This window comes from Oryzias melastigma, linkage group LG12, assembly GCF_002922805.2.
Source record: "Oryzias melastigma strain HK-1 linkage group LG12, ASM292280v2, whole genome shotgun sequence".
NCBI classification, from domain to species: domain Eukaryota; kingdom Metazoa; phylum Chordata; class Actinopteri; order Beloniformes; family Adrianichthyidae; genus Oryzias; species Oryzias melastigma.
In genome coordinates, this window is record NC_050523.1 from 3,925,671 (window position 1) to 3,944,232 (window position 18,562).

General features: G+C 39.6%; 1 protein-coding gene across 4 annotated transcripts in view; it reads left to right on the forward strand.

Moving 5' to 3' along the window:
• Window positions 1-18,562, forward strand: part of LOC112162971 (tenascin) — a 76,465-nt gene that overhangs the window by 14,664 nt on the left and 43,239 nt on the right. For all 4 annotated transcript variants that reach the window (XM_036214399.1, XM_036214401.1, XM_036214402.1 and 1 more), the window contains one exon: window positions 15,364-15,521. The gene's annotated coding sequence lies outside the window, so the exon portion shown is untranslated. The remainder of the gene's footprint in view (window positions 1-15,363; window positions 15,522-18,562) is intronic.

Consider the following 18,562-nt stretch of genomic DNA (forward strand, 5'->3'; position numbering starts at 1 on the left):
ATGCTAAAGGAAAACTTTTATTCATACTATTTTCACAAAATTCTCTTACTAGAACTGAAATTTTGTTGACCTTTGACCGCAAATGACTTTACCTAATAAAAATTGAAATCCTCGCAGGAATTTTGATCTATGACCTCCTGATTTCTCAACCATCATTAGGAAGCTACTTGGGGAAAAAATGTTGGCTTCAAAGTTTGTAGATTTTGAACGGCATTGGCATGGCGAGCTCGCCAAAATGGCGTTCCCCTGTTGCTCCCACATTTTTTATCGGAATATTGATCAAATGCAATATACGAATCGTTGGTTCAAGCTGAACAAAATGATTTGATATAGAATATGAACATATAAGAAATGTGGGCGTGGTTTGCAAAAAACATCTGTTGGCAAGGAAATCCAAAAATTTACTTTGGCAGATTCTTCTAAAAATGCCGTAGACCTGTTCGTCACCTCCAGCTGACCAAAAAATAATATGGTTGCTATGGGGATAAACCCAACAGAAAACCCACAATTTAAAAAAAAGATTTTTTTTTCCTTGAATTTTGTCACATGGAGCGCTGACCAGGATGGCTGTATCAAGTCACATATTTTTGAAAAAAAAATTTAATTAAAAAAAAAAAGATTTTACATTAGCTGCGTAACACTACTAGAGATTCAGCACGTCATTTTCAATTTTTAAATTACAGTACCTGACATAAAATTCAATGTAAAAAGATAATATTCAATAATATGTAATTGAATAGATATAAAGTCCTTTAAAAGATGCTGGCGGCCACATTGTATCTTCAGCTGTTGAAGTTGTTGAAAGCAGCCACTGGCCGATGTGCCGCCACATCTGCCGATGACATCCACCGGTGGGGGGGGTTGTGTGTCTCCCTGCACCCCCGAGCTACCCCAAACGTCTGTCCGGGTGCTGTTTGTGTTTTCCTCACCATGGTTTTACTGACAGCTGGAGTCTGCTGGAGAAGGCAGTCGGAGGGGAAAACACATGTTAAATATAATCCATGAAGGGTGTCGGAGAGCCACATCGCCGTATCCAAGGCAACGGCTACAGTCGTTTTTAGAAAGAACACTTTGTTAAAAAGCACAGATGCTTTTAGGAAAATGTTTCTGGATCATAGTGAGAAACATCAAGGCTTTAGAAAGTAAATAAATCTGTGTTTAAATGCTTTATCTTCTCTAAACAACAGAATAATCAGTTTTTGACTCCAGTTTTGGAGAAAGAGTTTTTTGTCTTAACTTCCTGATTACCAACAATGCAAATCTGCAGATGACATTTCTGAATCTGAATATCTCCCAACCACTTCACACTACCGAATAACTCCTTTTGGGCTTTTTAATGATGCCAAAGGTTAAGAGGCGGGGCTCTGGGAATTGTACCTCTTGGTGGATTTAAAAAAAAACATTGACTAAATATTTGTTTTCATCTGGTCAAAAGCTGTTGATGTACCAAGGCCAATCAGATAACTGTAAGTAATCAGATTACTGGGAGCAATCAGATAATTGCACAGACTACTGAAATGCACTCATCACAAAGCCCTGGTCTACATAGAAGCCAGTCTCTGACTTAATTCAGAATTATAAACTTTAAAGCTTCTTGTTACTATGAAAAAAAAAAAACCTTCATCTATCTGTTTCTTGTAGACATGGAGATGGTTGTAGTGTTAGCTTCTTTTATGTTGAGAGTAATGTCTGCAAGGAAAAGCATGCCTCCAAAATAGAATGAGAAATGGACTGTCTGCACGATAATCGGACTGTCTGCGCCATAAGCGGACTGTCGGCGCCATAAGCGGACTGTCTGCACCATAAGCGGACTTGTCTGCGCCATAAGCGGACTGTCTGCGCCATAAGCGGACTTGTCTGCGCCATAAGCGGACTTGTCTGCGCCATAAGCGGACTGTCGGCGCCATAAGCGGACTTGTCTGCGCTATAAGCGGACTTGTCGGCGCCATAAGCGGACTGTTGGCGCCATAAGCGGACTTGTCTGCACTATAAGCGGACTTGTCTGCACTATAAGCGGACTTGTCGGCGCCATAAGTGGACTGTCGGCGCCATAAGCGGACTGTCGGCGCCATAAGCGGACTTGTCTGCACTATAAGCGGACTTCTCGGCGCCATAAGCGGACTGTTGGCGCCATAAGCGAACTGTCTGCGCCATAAGCGGACTTGTCTGCGCCATAAGCGGACTGTCGGTGCCATAAGCGGACTGTCGGTGCCATAAGCGGACTGTCGGCCCGAAAAGCGGACTGCCTAAGCCATTGGGGACTTTTTGCGCGATAAGCGGACTTGTTGGCGCGATAATTCATTGAGCATCTGACATGGCACGATGACAGTAGTCTATTTTATTCTATTCAATCAGCCTGTTTTATCTCCTCCTGATTTACTATAATTGGAATAAAGAAATACTCAGAAATGCAATTTCATCCTTAAGTTTCTTTCATAAATCTCTTCTGTCATCTGAAAAAATTCCACAAAAACATATTTAAAACACCAAAAACAATTTTCAACAGCTTCAGTGGAAGTTGAAAAAAGCCTTTCTGTCCAGTTCTCTGCCTGTTCAGGAAACCTCAGTCAGGTGAAAAAAGGTCTGGACGTTGAGGGAGATGAAGATGAAACAAAAAGATGCTCAAACAAGTATTGATGGATTGGTCACTGAACTTCCCACTGCTTTCACGATTGAAGTGTTGCTCTTCAAAAGCTGCAGTGCCTGAGAGGAAAAGCTCAGAGATCTGAGCGTTCCTCCATCCCTCTGAAGGGAAGTCAGAGCAAAAACGTTGCTGGGCGCATCGATCTCTGCCGCAGTTTCTGTAGAACTGTTCTTCACGGTCGGTTTAAACGTAGTTTATCTTCTGAAGCTCATGGTCGCTGATCCTCAGGAGCAAAGAGGCGTTGTGTGGCGGAGCTGAAACCTCCGCTGATGGGATTTCTTTGGGAGGACTTTTATTTGAAATGAATACTTTTGGAGCAAAGTCTTGGAGAAGTTTGAAGGATGTGAAACTTTTTGTTTCTTACACTTGGGGTCAGACTGTCCCGATTATCCCTTAAGGACATATCCCACTGCTGCTACGTACAATTTGTGTATTGTGGATGTATTTAATTTGGATCTTTCAATATAAATATACATATAAATAATTCATACATTTTTTTTAAGTTTCAGCTGCTGGATCTTTGTTGATTTGGTTATTAACTATTGAAAGTTTTTGGTTGGATGAGAATTACTTAAGTTATGCGTATTTGATGTAGTTTATGCACAATTATAAATCTTAAGCAACTGTGTATAATTTTGCGACATACATATGCAAGCGCGGGTTTATGTGTTCTTTGCGTGGTTAATTTGTACATCTTCCATGGTTTTAACATGGTTGATTTGGGAAAATTTCATATAAAAGACCAGGACTTTTCTTACTATTTCCACGTAAATTCCCATTTGACCAATTTTCATCCATACAATATGCACAAATCGTACATAGCGGCTGTATGGCACGGTCTCTACATAACCAAGATGAAGGGCGAAGTGACTGAACATGAAAGGGATTGAGAAACGTCACTTATATTTAAAAACTGACTGCTCTATTTTAGGAAATACAGTAGTTTATTGAACTGTAGTTCTTGCACCAGCATATCTATGTTTTATTATTATGTCTGGTATATTTACCCTCATTTTTAAAGATTACTGTTAAGATTTTCCATGTGACTGTTATAAAACATTAGGAAAACTGATTATTTTGCTATCAAATATGCTACATAATTTGAAGATAACTGCCCAGATTTCTTTCTCTGAATCCTATCCCTTGAAAAAGAGGAGTGGAGGCAGTCAGACGGTCCGAGGCATCAAAAAGTGTCTGCAGATGTGGGTTTGTGCTCGGATGAGCTTCACTCGTTCATGGTTTAACCACCGTGCCGGGCTGCTGTTTACACTCCTGTAGGAGAACTTGATGTGGCGGCACTGAAGGTGGGAACTGGAACTTAAATGTTCTGATTCATGTTTCTTCAAGGTAACATAACAGTACCGTCCCCTTTAGCCAGTAGGTGTGGTGGGTTTTACTACACTCAGTTCAGTAGAGGATAATGTGCGAAGAAGTGTTCATTATCAGAATACTTGTACTCATGTTCAGAGTTTATGTTGTTCTGTTCTCAATCGGTATTTATTGAAGCAGAATTTCTTTATTTATCCATTATCACTTTCAAATAGTGACCCTGCAGCCAATCAGAATCGAGGATTCACCCGGACCGCTGTTTCAACATTTACTCGTATCCCTACGTCTAAACGTAGGATGTGAACGGGATTTCTGCTGTAACTCAATCTGAAAACTTGATAGTTGCACGGTGGTGTAGAGGTTTGCACTCTCACCCAGAGAAAGCTCTGGTTCGAATCCCGGCCGGGTTCTTTCTGTGGCGTTTGCATGTTCTCCTTGTGGTTGCGTAGGTTTTCTACCACAGTTCAGAAAAAAGTATGAGGTGGCTGTGGTGTAGCGGTAGGGTGGTCGACTCCTGAATGTAAAGCGCTTTGGGCCTTCAAGGAAGATAGAAAAGTTTTATACTAGTATACACCATTTTACCATGTTTTCTAGGGTACTGGTGAGTCTAAATTGTCTTTTTGGTGAGATTGTGGTCCTGTGATGAACTGGTATCTGTCCAGGTGTACCCCACTGTCACCCAGCAGTAGTTAGGATAGGCCCCAGGAGCCATGTGACCCCAAAAGATATTAAACATATTTAGAAAATGGATGGATAAAATTTTTTATCATCAATTTACCATTTGTCTATTTTAGTCAAACATTAAAAAAAGTCATAATAATTAAACCAATATTTTTATTTAATTGACTAGTTAATAATCTATAATTATGAATATATTTGTCAAGTACCATTACTCTTAGTTGATGGTTAAAAAAAATTTTAAAAATCGATTTTGTTTTTGTATCTTGTTGTGATATCAGCTTGAGAACACAAAAATGTCATTTTGGCTTGTCTTGATATGCGTTTGGCTTTTTCCAGTTCATAAACGTATCTAGAAATCCTTATTAACTGATGTAATTTAAAGATGTTGACGAAAAAGAATACATGTTTGTAGTTTATTGTATTTAGTCTTCCAGTAGAGTTTCTTTTTTAATCAAATGCTTCACCGTTCTATCAGAATTTTGCCGAGTTGACATACATCATTCATTTCCTCTCTTTCTGACTGTTTACTTAAATCTGTTGGAAAAGACACTTTGGGTGTTTTTCTCCAAACATAAAGAACAAAAAAATGAAGTAAAAACATTTGGACTCAAACGGTTAAGTTTTCCTGTTAATTGGGTTTCTTTAAGAGCGTCTTTAAAACAAAAGGATAAGACTGTCATCCGTCTTAACTCTGATTACATACCACATGCTTTCCAGTTCTTAATCTGGTAAATGGATGTTTGGTACGGAGACGTTTACTTTAACTGGAGCTGTTTATCCAGTAGCTCTGAGCTGAGGCGACTCCCAGTTTCCTTTGAGGATGACTTCACCGACGGTCTTCTGTGCTGCTGCACATACACATGCATGCGTACGTGCGCACCCACAGCTGCTGCTTCATTTCTGTCATTGCAGCATTGAAACCAGAGGCTTCATCTTTCAGAGGATTATTCTCAGTCTGGGAATATTTTGATGGCGTTTTGAAGTTTGACATCATTTCATTCAAATCTTTTTTGTTCAAAGACACTAAATCGTTGATAAAATAAAACTTTAAAGGCTTTTTAAAAAAAAATGAGAGATCTTTATTAACACTAAGACAAAACGGTGGTTGACGCTAAATTTGGTAAAAAGTGGAGGATTAAAAAAGCTGATTAAAGTCTCACTCCGTTCATCTTTTGATCTATTTTCAAAGTGATCTTTTAATGATAATTGATCTTTTTCGCCATTTTTAAAGAAATACTTATGTTGTTTTCTAGGTCAAAAATAATTAGAAATTAACTTCTTAGTTGTGATTGTTGGCGGAGAGAAAATCTGCACTGATTTCCCATCATCCCTTTGTTTACACTCCCCTCACATGCTAACATTAGCCGTGCAAAAAAAATGGCGAGCTCAGACAAGGAAAACAAAGACGTTCATGGATCTGTGTCTAAAAGGGGCGGAGCAAGGAGCTTGTGGCCCGCCCTATGTAATTTCTACATAGCACATTCCATCCATGCATCCGTCCGTCCGTTTGTCCGAGCTTCTCACCCTATCTCTAACGTCCTCATGAATCGCCACCTTATCGTGGTGGAGGGGTTTAAGAGCTTGAGTGGGGCTGGGGCTTTTGTCCCTGGTAGGGTCTGTCATAGCTGACAGATCCTGGGTGACGAGGCAGACAAAGAGCGATTAAGAACCCCAAAGATTCTGCTATGATTGGCGTTCACGGATTGGCTTTCACACTGTAGCCTGGGGTTGGGGCTCGTGAGCGCCAGGTGACAGGGGCTTGGTTGGGTCCATCCCGAAATAACGATGTGGTGTCACTCTCCCATGGGTCCACCACCTGTAGGAGAGCTCAAATTAGTGGGAGAAATGTGGTTTTCGTGGCAGTTGAAGGAGGTGCCTTGGTGACCCAAACCCCAAATTTGGCTTTTGTGACAAATAACAATATTTTCAGATGGGATCTTACTCCTCTGTTCCTGATTCACGATTTGAATAGTTTTATTTTTTAAGCGAAGTTTTCTTTTATGTCCTCCATCATGAGAAAAATGTCACATAAATACATGTAAAAAACAAACACCAAAAACACAATTTTCATTGGAGTGGGTCTTTGAAGAAGTAGTACCAGGTCGATAAGGGACCGAATAGATGGTACTTTCATGAAGCTAAATTGTCCATTTTCTGCACAGATTGTTTTTAAACATGACAAATATTGCTGCCTGTAAAGACAGAAGATTTCAACAGAACTTCCCCGGGTTCTAAATCAGTTATAAAAAGTGCCTGAACCATAAGAGAAGACTTGTGAAAGTTCTCCTCTCAGCAGGTAATCCGCTGTAACTGATGCTATAAAGTTCCAATATTGGAAAACTGTCGCTCATTTCCTCTATATGACCTACTTTCATGATGGACTTTTCACTATTTTCCATATTTGAAGCTGAACGTCAAAAAAGTCTCCAACTCTTGAGTCATTTTTTATCCAATCCCTATGAGACTCGGTGACATTCTTGACGGTCAGCATCTTGGAAATTTACTTACCCATAATGCCATCCGACACAGTGCAGAAGCTCCTGCATGAAATGCAAATGACCCCCACCCCCCCCCGTAAGCAAATGCAAACGAGCTCTGCGGGTTCCATAGGAACCTAAAGAACCTCCTAATTATAGCACGGCCGTCTGAATGCCAACGAGAAGCTCAAAAATGCAAATGTCCCGTCGTCGGTGTGAAATATATTAGTATGTAAATACAGTCAGCTCAGTGAAATTACAGTAGAGGATGTTCACAGTGGGAAACCTTCTGAAGCAGTCACTCTTGGAATGCTAATATTTCAGTCACAGAGGCGCGGCGGCGTTCTCAGACCTGACTTTCTGTGTGCGGAACACTGACGTATGCCCAGTTACAACTGATTCTTACATTTTTAGCAACATTTTATTTATTAATCCATTTTATAATTTAAACTGAAGCCTTGAATCTATTGTTTTTTAATTAATTTGACATTTTCTTAAACTTAGAAATAAATAAAAGTGACAATTTGGAGGCTAATATCTATAGATTTTGAGAAAACTCAATGGCTAAAACATGATTAATTGGTTAAATGTGTTTGGTTTATTTGGATCTGTACATCTAACCTTATATAACCTCAAAATCCTGAAATATTTTCTTTCAACAACTCCAAATTATTATTGTAATTTAAAAAAAATTGTTAGTTGAACTGAGTTTTTGATTGGACACGATTAAAAAATTAATGTTTTGAACTCAGTATTGTTGTATCTTAAAGTTACAATGTAATACATTACAGTAATACATAGCTTGAGAGCAAAAATTGCAAACATTTTCAATTTTAAAACCAAAACTTTCTCAATTGTCCAAAAAATATGAAATCTTTGTTTTCAACATTTTTTTTTTGGTTCAACATATTTTTTGCATTTGTATTACAACCGTTTTCAGATGTGTTGCCTTTTATTCCACCTTCTTTCTCTCTCTTTTTTTTTTTTTTTTTGCATTCTCAACTCCGATTCAGCGTGATACTTGTGCTACCAAACAGCCAATCAGAGACCAGAACCGATTGTTTTTTTTCTCAATTTAGGGAAAAAAATATTACTTAATATAAAATTGCTTAAAATGGAATTTAAACTTGTCTATAAACAAAAAAATGATCACAGAATGCAGAGGCAGAAGTGAAACTACTTCAGCATCAGCTCGGCAAGTGCAGCCGAGCACTGAGGTGATCCTCTTCTCACCTATGCTGCTCCGGAATGTCACTTGTTGAATCCAGAATCCCTTGGAGTTGAAAAATCCAAGAAAGAAAATTATTCAGTGTGATATTTCTCCAGAAAAACAAAAAAGTTTCTCAAGTTTGTGGAAACAAAACAGACCCTGGTTAGAATATCCTGTAAAAAAGTGATGCTGCAGACTGTTAGTTGATCTGTGAATTATTATTTTTTAATGTTTTTATTAACAAATAAGGTATGAGATCCTTCTGTTCTACAAGTTGACTCAAACCCTGAAACATTTAAGGTTGCAGTTCCTCAAAAGACCACTAGAGGCTGGTGTCAGGAGGGAGTAAAGCTCCACTGACGAGAAAAAAATGTTATTAAAAAACCTATTCTGGTTTCTTAATTTATTTATTTATTTTTAATTGGTTGAAATGTTGATGAAAACTTTGCCAAAGGAAATTTCTTTTTTTTAAATTAGCATTTTTTTCTTTTTATCAAAGCTTTGAGCTTTGATAAATCCCAGCTGAAGTCCATTTGGACGTTTGTCTGTAAATGGTATCAGGTCTACTTTTGAGCTTTAATGTGCCTTAAACCTTAACTGAACCCTAATTCACTTTTTTCTGCAAATAAGTCTACATCTAAGATGGATAAAAATAAAGGGGAAAAAACTTTAGTCAGTGTTTTCCAGTTTTAGACTAAAGTGATTTTCCTGATCGATCCCAGCGGTTGGAACGTCGTTCGGGATTTCCCAAACATCTGCTAAACTAGTCTGAAATCTTAAACTATTAGAATAGTAAAAATATCAAATGGAGACTTTTTTTTTGTTTTTACAATCCACAAATTTAAACTCTGGCTGCTTTGAAACTCATAGAGAAATGAAATCTCTTTCGGCTGAGATGAAATCTGAGATAAACGAGGTCGTGAGTTGAAATTGCTTTTTCTTTAGGATTCTTTGAGCCAAAACTTTAGAAAAAACTGCATTTAGCTGAAGTGTAAATGTGGGATGTTAATGGGTGTTCTGTAGAAATGCTGCAGCTGGGAACACGAGGAGGATTAGAGTATTACTGTGATATTTTATTTAAACACCGATGCAGACGTCAGCCTGGAGAGCTTCACTCTGCTGGAGGTTTGAGCTGCTTATTCTGAAATCCTAAAAATGCTCAAAAAAGTAAAAAACTTTCCCTTTGCCTCATCAAACTGCAAATATTTTTCATCCAGTAATGTTTGAGAAGTTGTTTGTTGTAGTTTAAAATGTAAACGTTTATTAGAACAGCCCAGGGAGTTTTTGTTTGTTTTTTTGGATGTTTTAGCTCAACCTGATTACCTGAACAGGTGTTTGCTGTTTGTGTAAGATACTCGAGGTGATGGAGAAGAAGATCAACACTGGTTCATGGAAATTAGATGAATGTTTCTGTGTTATAAATGAAAGAAGCTTTGAAACTCCCTCAGGACACCAAAGTGCTTTACAATAAAAAGAACATTTAAAATGGGCAGATTAAGAACAAAAGAAAAAGAACAGCAGCATACACTGGTTATGAAATAATTTCGTTTTAATTAAAGGAAATATTGTGTTTTGATCAAATTAGTTTAAAGTTTTTTTACATTCTGGAATAAGAGGACAGTACAGATGAGCATGTCCAAAGTGTGGCCTTTTTATATAAATGCAGCCGTTTTTAATTTTGCTCAGAGCTTCATTAGACTCTTAAAACGCCAGAGCTTTAGCTCCAGTGTTGACCATTGACTGTATAAGTACTGGACATATCAACCCCTCCCCCGTCGTGTTCCAAACAGGAAGTACCTGCTGGTTCCAATAAAAATCCCATACATTTTTATTGAGAAACTGACTGTTGTTTCTGAGTCATTTTACCGCCTATTTTTTAAAATATATTTTTTCTTTATCGCTAATTATTCACGTTATAAACTGACCAATCAGATGACTCAATAAAAGCATGTGGTGATCGCTGGCTCCACCTCCAACGTTTCAAAGCCACTTTCAGTGGGTGTGGACTTCCAACTCATGATTGGTGACAGTAATTCCTCTACGTGACTCGAACCGACTCGGACCAATCACAGTCGACGTGTTTCAATTTGACTACAGCGTATCAGGAAGTCACGGTGACTGCTGTCGCCTGATTTCATGAAGCCGTAGAAAAGGCCTTCTCTGTGGGTGATGTCACACCTCGTTTTGTTCAGTGAAATAATATATATGTCTATGGTGTTGACATTCTTTCGACTACCGTAACCTTTCACCATTTACGCAAATTTAGCATACTTTCAGCAGATTCTAAAGCTGAAAAAAGGGGAATTAGGAAACTCTTTATTAGTAACAAGTTGCATATTGGTGCAAAACTGATATGAAAATCTGCTTTTCTCAGCGTCAAAATCAGCTGGAATTACGTTAATCGCGTAAAAGACCAAGAATGTGTATATTTTGGTTGTCGCCAGCAACATCTCCAGGATTAAAGGGTTAAAAAAAATACTTTTGAAAGATGTCCGCCAGTGCTTTCACATAGAAATGCAGCCAAAACAGCCATTCTATATTGTACCAGAAGAGGGCAGCATAGCTGGAATCAGATTTCTTTCCCGCCAAAGATGCGATAAACTTCACTGGCAGAGCGGCCATTTTGAAAATTGGATTTTTGTCAGCTGAATTTTGATGTTTCCAGACGGACTTTAAAAATGACTCAATATTTGTATTCTGTTTTTATTTTTACATAAGTTACTCCAAGCGTTTAGCTCAGTTTGGCTACTTTAGAAACGAAAACTGATGTTGGAAATAATCTGTTTTATCTTCAGGTAGAGTTTGGATTTATGTTGCGTTTTTCTACACGGTAAAAGTACCAGGAACCAAACCTTCAATCACAGGTTGACTTTTGCTCCACAGACAACCCAATTATGGGATACTCTGGCCTTAATCATGACTAAAATGCTGGAAATCAACCAATACTTGGAGAGATTGACATGTAGTATTGGTATTTTTAAAAGTACTTTTTTCTATCTGTTACATTTTCAGACTTTTTTTCGCTTTTATGCTTTAACAGTCTCGATTTCTCCATCTGTTGTGGTGCCTCTCAAAAATGTTTTTTTTTTTAAGTCGTCCAGGTGATTTCATACATAAATTACGACTTGCAGGCGTCCAAGCCAGGATTTCTTTATAAAGTCGTGGTGAAACGGATTGTCGGGTTCATGGTTTTTGTTTTGAAACGGATGTTTCATAGGAGAGTTAATGGAAAAGCCGTCATGGTCGCTGTGGGAAAATGACAGAAGCCTGATGGGTAATTTAAGCTCCGGAGGAGCAGCTGCCGGAGATCAGATCAATGTAATGAAAGAGGACAGGCTCGATGGATCGGCAGGCCATGAGTGGATCGCATGAACCCAGCCAGTAAATGTGTTTGTCGTGTCAGTTAAAATCCATTTTTGTTACTTTTCTCTTAAAGTTTCTGAAGAATCGTGGAGAACACCTCGGTGATGTTGGTGCGAGCGCCAAACGTCCGCAGTGACGGTCCGTCGGTGGAGCTCGTTAGAGCCATGCGGGTTCGGTCAGAGATGCTGTAGGCAGGAGGTTGCCCTCACAGCCTTATTAGCTCATGTTTGTGGAGCTGTGACATCCCGGCCTGGTTAGTGTCAGACGACTGATGCGGTGTCGCACCGCCTCATTGTCTGCGCCTCACCTGTCACTCGCGCCGAGGGATTTCCCGGTTTTCCCGGACAGTCTCGGGCACAGAGGAGCCATTGTTGTGGCGGTGTTTATTTTACCACCAGATCCCCGTTTGGACCCCCGAACATTATTTTATTTCTCCTTTCGTCCTACAGCTGTAACCTTTAAACAAACGAACACAAATGTGAGACTCATGAAAACTAATGAGCCCATTAAAGACGAAGCTTCTGAGTTTCTGTATTTACTAAATACTGACGACTTGTTGATAATAAATCTCCTGAAAAAACGGTCAAACGAACGATTGCATAAGCGTTTGAGATTCCCATCAGTACCAGACTGTAACTTTTAGGGTTCTGTTGTGTAGATATTCAATCAGACGGGATTCTAACATCAACAGGCTGTAAGAGGTTTCTGTTTTAAAGTCCCACTCCGATCATCTTTGGATTTATTGTAAAAGCCAGTAATCTATTAATTATGATTATGTCACTTTTAGAAGAAATAGAAAAGACCTGTGCCGTTTCAAGGACATAGTTTCTGCAGAGCGACAGGAGGACTGTTGGTGTGGAGTATAGAGCTGGGTATCGATAGTCATTTCCAGAAATTGATTCTGATTTTTGTTTTCCAAGTCTTTAAATCCACTCAATTCAATTTTGAGTTTACACATTTGGACACATTTGTTTAGAATACATTAATAATCTACTAAATGTTTTAAATCAATCACACAAGGGGCCACAATCCAAAACACACCTGAGGTCGTCAGATAAACATTTATTGAACACTCTAAAACTACATTTTTAAAACTTTAAAACCACAACTTTTTACCTTACTTATGAGCTAGATTTATAGAATTACCTGAGATAATGCTAGTTTGAATGCTGCAAGCTGAATTTGGCTGCGGAAAATGCGGGAATCACAAAAATAATTTGCTAAATGCCAATTTAGCGTAAAAAACAAACAAAAATCTTAGGTTAGCCAGAACAGCTAGCATGTAGCTGAAATAGATAGCTAAACTTCAAAATAGCCTAAAAACGGAAAAAAGTCAAAATTAGCAACAAAAAAAAAAAGCTAGCATGTAGCTGAAATATTAGCTACAAAACAGCCTAGAAATAATGTTAAATTAGCCAAAAACAGCTAGTTAAAATATTAGCTAAACTCCAAAATAGCATAAAAAAAACAAACAAAAAAAGGCTAAATTTGCCAAAACAGCTGGTCGAGCTGGATCTCCACAGGTTTGACACCAACATTGTCTTTTATGGCAGACGGGACGTCAGAATCGAGTCAGAATCTTGTTTTAGCTTTCCAAGATGACTCTGCATCTTTGGCTTCCATTAGCATCACCTTCTTGTTGAAGGACCGCCTCCTCCGAGGACGCCGTTTCCAACAGGAAGACCACATCAGTAGTTCCGTTCACAGGCGGGGAGCGATGACGGCTGTGATTTTAAACGCCGCTCCTTCAAATCAAACGGATCCAGTTGAGGTTGTCTAAACTTTTTGCAGTGTTCTCCCTCGGATGGCGTTCTCTTGTGGCGTTGGCGGCTCCTCTTGACCTCAAACATGCTGATGAATTCACTGGATAAACACTCGTCTTCTTAATAATCCATAAACTGGAGGAACAGACTTCATCAAACTGAAGGTGTTCTCATACAGGAAGTGAAGCTGTGTGTTAGTGGGAGCTCAGCGGTTGATTTAATGACTTTCCCAAACCCCTGACCTCTTGTCTTCAGCTCCACCGTGACGTTAGCGGCTCTCCGTTAAAAACCTGAAACCCAGTCCAGATGTCTGTCTCTCTGAGCTCCAGGATGGCGGCGATTTCCTCGCCGTTTATGGGATGGTGTCCAGACCAGAGGACCGTGTCGGACGTTTTCTGTCGGCTACTTTTTATGTTGAAACAGATGTTGGCGTGGAGACTCTGTCACATGGAAAGAACTAATTTCATTGGATTTTCTGAATCAAATAGCAGGAAAAATGAGTAAAGTAGGCGTTCATTAATGGTTTTAGAGGCTCGCTTGTTTACGCGTGTGAGGAACAGAAGGCGTGTTGGCTTTAAGGAGAAGTTTCAGACATTCTTCAGATTGTTTGGTTGGAATCTCATCCAACACTGTTGGTCACGGCAGCTGCTTCCAAATGTTCTAAGGTGCTGAGTCTGGTCAGTCTAAAGAGGTCACCCAAACCACGGCCCGCGGGCCAGATCCGGCCCTCTCACACATTGCCCCCCCCCAAAAAAAACAACAGAACAAAAAAAAACGTTTTGGCTAAATTACACATTTTCCCAGGTTTTTAGGCTAATTGGGAATTTAGCCAATATTTCAACTACACGCTGTTTTAGCTGATTTTAAACTTTTTTTGTATTTTTAGGCTAATTTGGAGCTAAGCTAATAACTAAGCTATATGCTAGCTGTTTTGGCTAATTTAGGCTTTTTTCCATTTTTTTTACGCAAATTTGGTGTTTAGCTAATATTTTAGCTACAAGCTAGCTGTTTAGGTAAATTATAATTTTTTGCTTTTTTTGGCTAATTTTGCACTTTGCTAACACTTAAGCTAGCTATAAATTTCATCATTTTCAGCTATCAGCTTCAGTGTTTTTAGCTATCAATTTAAGCATCTTCCACTATCAATATATTCCAGGTAATTCTATGTATCTAGTTTTCGGTGATGTCACACATGCTCTGTCCAGTTCTCTATATACAGTTGATGATGGGGAGCTTTTCTTTTTGTTGGCTCCAGATTTACGATTTGAACATAGGGTATATTAAAAAAAACTCGGAAATGCAATTTTGAGCTTAGTTTTCTTAATATTTGTTCTCCATCATCAGAAAACATCTCACTTGATGCTTGTTAGCCTGACGAGATTTAAAGTTTTTTTATTTTAAGCCATTTGTCTAAATTCTTTGTGAGGACGGCTGCAGAAGGAACATCAAATGTCACCGTGCACATTTTTACATTTTAACGTCATTTTAATTATTTCTTTTGATTAAAAGCAAAAAAATCAAAAAGGAAAAATTCCTAAAGACAAATTTGCTGTAAAAAGAGAAGAGCAACAAACGAGTGAAAGAACACAGAAAAGTGTGTATTCTGAGCAGAAAATGAATTCATTCATGAGGATTTTTGCAGCTTGATTAAAAATGCAGATTGATGGCAGCGTCTGAACTTTCCTCTTTAATTTCCTGCTCCGCCGCTGCTCCTGCTGTCATGACGGCTGCCTCAGTGGCATCTCATTTTAAGGCGGCAGCATCCATTAGTTACAGCACAGGGCAGGCAGACGCCCGTGGAGGGAGGGAGGGAGGGAGGGAGGGGGAGTTTAACCAAACGGATGTCTGACCTGAACACCAAGACGTTTCCTCCCACTCCCTCTGTCTGCCTCGCAGAGCGAGTGGAAGAGCAGAGAAGGAGCCGAGCTCCAGCCTGAGGAGGCGCCTGCAGGAGGACGGACGGCGCTGGAGGGGGGAGAGCATCAGAGGAGACTGAAGCATCTGATCTGGAGGAGCGGCATGCATCACCTGCAGTAGAGCGAGCATCCGTTCAGGTAAGCAGATTTCCACTTTCCTGCAGGATGCTGCAGCGCCGTCGCGTTTCTCCGTGCTTGAACTTGTTCCTGTTGAGGGACCTCAGGTGATGAGTCACTGCAGAGCCCGTCCACATGTGGACGCGTCAACGCCGGCAGGAAAGTCGTCCGTCTCCCTGGCTCCACGATTCACTGCAACTTTGATTCGATTGCGCGTTTTTTCCGCCGTGGAGCGTAAATGTAGGGGAAAGTGGGCGCCGAGGGGAGCGCTCTTTGTTCTTTCGCTGCTTTTCTGCTGAAAGTCTGCACTGCAGAGCTCAGCTGGGGTTCTGTGGAGACTTTGAGTCACCGGCTTCACGCCGATCCAGCAGAGCTCCGGGGCTGAAGGAGGTCCAGCTTTTTTTTTTGCTTTTTTCCACATGTTCCAACTCTTCACGTTGGTTCATTTTTAGAAGAACGAACAGCTGCTGTGAGCCCCCCCCGGAGTGGACTCAAAGGGGGCCGGAGGGTGATTCGTCTCACACAGGAGAGTCAGGAAAAGCCTAAAAAGAGAAACCTCCGCTTCAGTTTGAACTTTGATGGTGGTGCAGGTTCAAGTCCCAGCTGGAGGACCTGAAACACCTAACTTGCCCCCTGGTGTGAATGAGTGTGGCCCCGGTGATGCGTCCAGGTATACCCCCCATCCGTAGCCGGGTTGGGCTCCAGCACCCCGTTTAGAAAACGGTTGGATGGAGGAATCATGAAGATCTGTTTCAGTTTGTTCTGATGAGGAGAAGCAGGAATCTGACCTTCAGGCTACGTTCACACCCGACATGTGCCGCACGTTCAAGAGCGTAGAAAGGTGTTCAGACTGCACCACCAGGAGGGGGGACTGTCACTCAGGAGGTGATCCAGTTCACGAATCAGGATTTTACTGTTTAATATCGTGTGTCTTTTTACTGGATGAATCAAAATTAAAATGTTTAATCGACATGTATACCTTTAATTAGAACAAAACATATCAGATAAAAACACAAATTCACACTAGAAAAGTGCGACCGAAGCCTCGTTTCCACTGAGCGGTCCGGTCCAGTACTTTGAGGGTTTCCATTGTTAAATGGACCCATTAAACAGTACCGACCCGTACCTCTGGGGGGCCCTCTTCCCTTTTAGGCCCACTGTAAAACAGACCTGTTGATTGGTAGAAAATGATGATGACATTAGCTAACAATTCTGATTTCCTCTTTTTTATTATTTTTATTTAGTTTATCCAAACGGGTTAATGAATACATATAGTTATATGTTACAGTCACATCTGTATTAGCACAAGTGACGATGTGTTTGCTATGTATTGATATTATTGTTTTGACATTAAAGCCCCTTAATTCATTATAAAAGACGAGGGGTCGGCAACCTTCATCCTTCCACTGTGGTCTAATCTACTGTCAGAGTGGTTTATTTTTAGAACGCTTTAGTCTCTAATCATTTACATGTAAAAAAATAAATAATCTTCTGCATTTTGAGGATCTTGGTTGACGCAGGGTTTATTTTATTTTGAAAGGACCGTGCCAAGCTGCAGTCAAATTAGAATAATTAAAATGTACTGCAAATAGAAATATATCACTGTTTTGAAAATATTTTTCAAATTAATATTTTAATGGATACAAAAACAGGAATAAAGCATATTTTTTAAACTTTACAGCTCTTGTTGAGTTTTGGTCAGGAAGAAACAAACCCAAATGACTATTTTAGATAAAAAGGTTTTATTTTAGATAAAAAATCGTCTCTTACGGCTGTAAGAGACGATTATAATACTGAGAACGTTTCACAAAAATCATAAGTGGTTCATAACTATATTATTTATCAACAGAATATAGAATAAATACCATAATATATATATATATATATATATAACACATTGTTATTTACTTTCTTTCATTAAACACAGTATTTTATCTACTTTTGGATATATTCAATACATGCTATTATTATTATTATACATTAATCAGGATTTTTTTTATTTTTTCCATGTTATACATTTATAACTTCTTAAACAAGTACATTTTATTGTATTGTTTTTGTTCCAAACCCAAATTGTTCCACAATTCTCTCCTTTTTGAGCGTATAATCGGTGGTCTAAATTTGTCTGTTCAGCGTAATTTATGGGAATTGTCTCTAAATATAAACACTTTTTGAATATTGTATGATAATACATTATTATATGCTTTATAGAATATCTGGGCTGTTTGATCATTTAGAAGGTCGTATAATTTTAGTAATTTGGACTTTACGGCGTATTCTTCTTAGCCTCCTGCAATCTTCTTTCAAACATTAAATTCCTGTTATACATGATGTACAAAAAGTAAAATAAAAAGACGAGCTGGACAGAACCAGTACAGTATGAGTATTATCATTATAAAATGGACCCATTAAGCCTGACCGATTTTTTTTCCCATTTTTGGTTCCCTGTTGGTTGTAGGTCCATAGAAAAGTGGAACGGACAGTTTGCCGGAGCTTCTGACGTCACACAGTGAAACCCATTAATTGGCGGGAAGTTAATACGACAGCAGCAAGCGTCCCAGCTTAGCTTTTTCTGACTCAAGATCTAAGCTGAAAGTTTTTTTCCTCTTTTCAGCTGGATTCTTCTCCACTGACTTTTGTGGACCGTTCTAAATCGGCCTGGTGCGGACCGGTCCGGAACGCTCAGTGGAAATGAGTTTATAGATTGTTGGAGAGAGGGTGTGAGAATCGGTGTGTATCACATTAAGTTGTTTTAATGAGTCTGCATTCATCAGAACACATTTCAATGAGTTTCTGGGTCTCATTGTTGCTCCGGAACTCGCTTACATCCCATAATGCCCGGCTGTGGTGGCTGTTTTGGTCCAGTTGTTCCACTCTGAGCACGGAGTCTATTCAGACTCAGGAAACTCAATTAACCAGAGCTCAGTCTGATTGGAAACAAACCAAGACAACCTCAAAAGATGGGTCCGAGAGCAGCTCATGGTCCGGGATCAGGGTCGGGATCAGGGTCCGAGAGCAGGTCACGGTCCGGGATCAGGGTCGGGATCAGGGTCCGAGAGGAG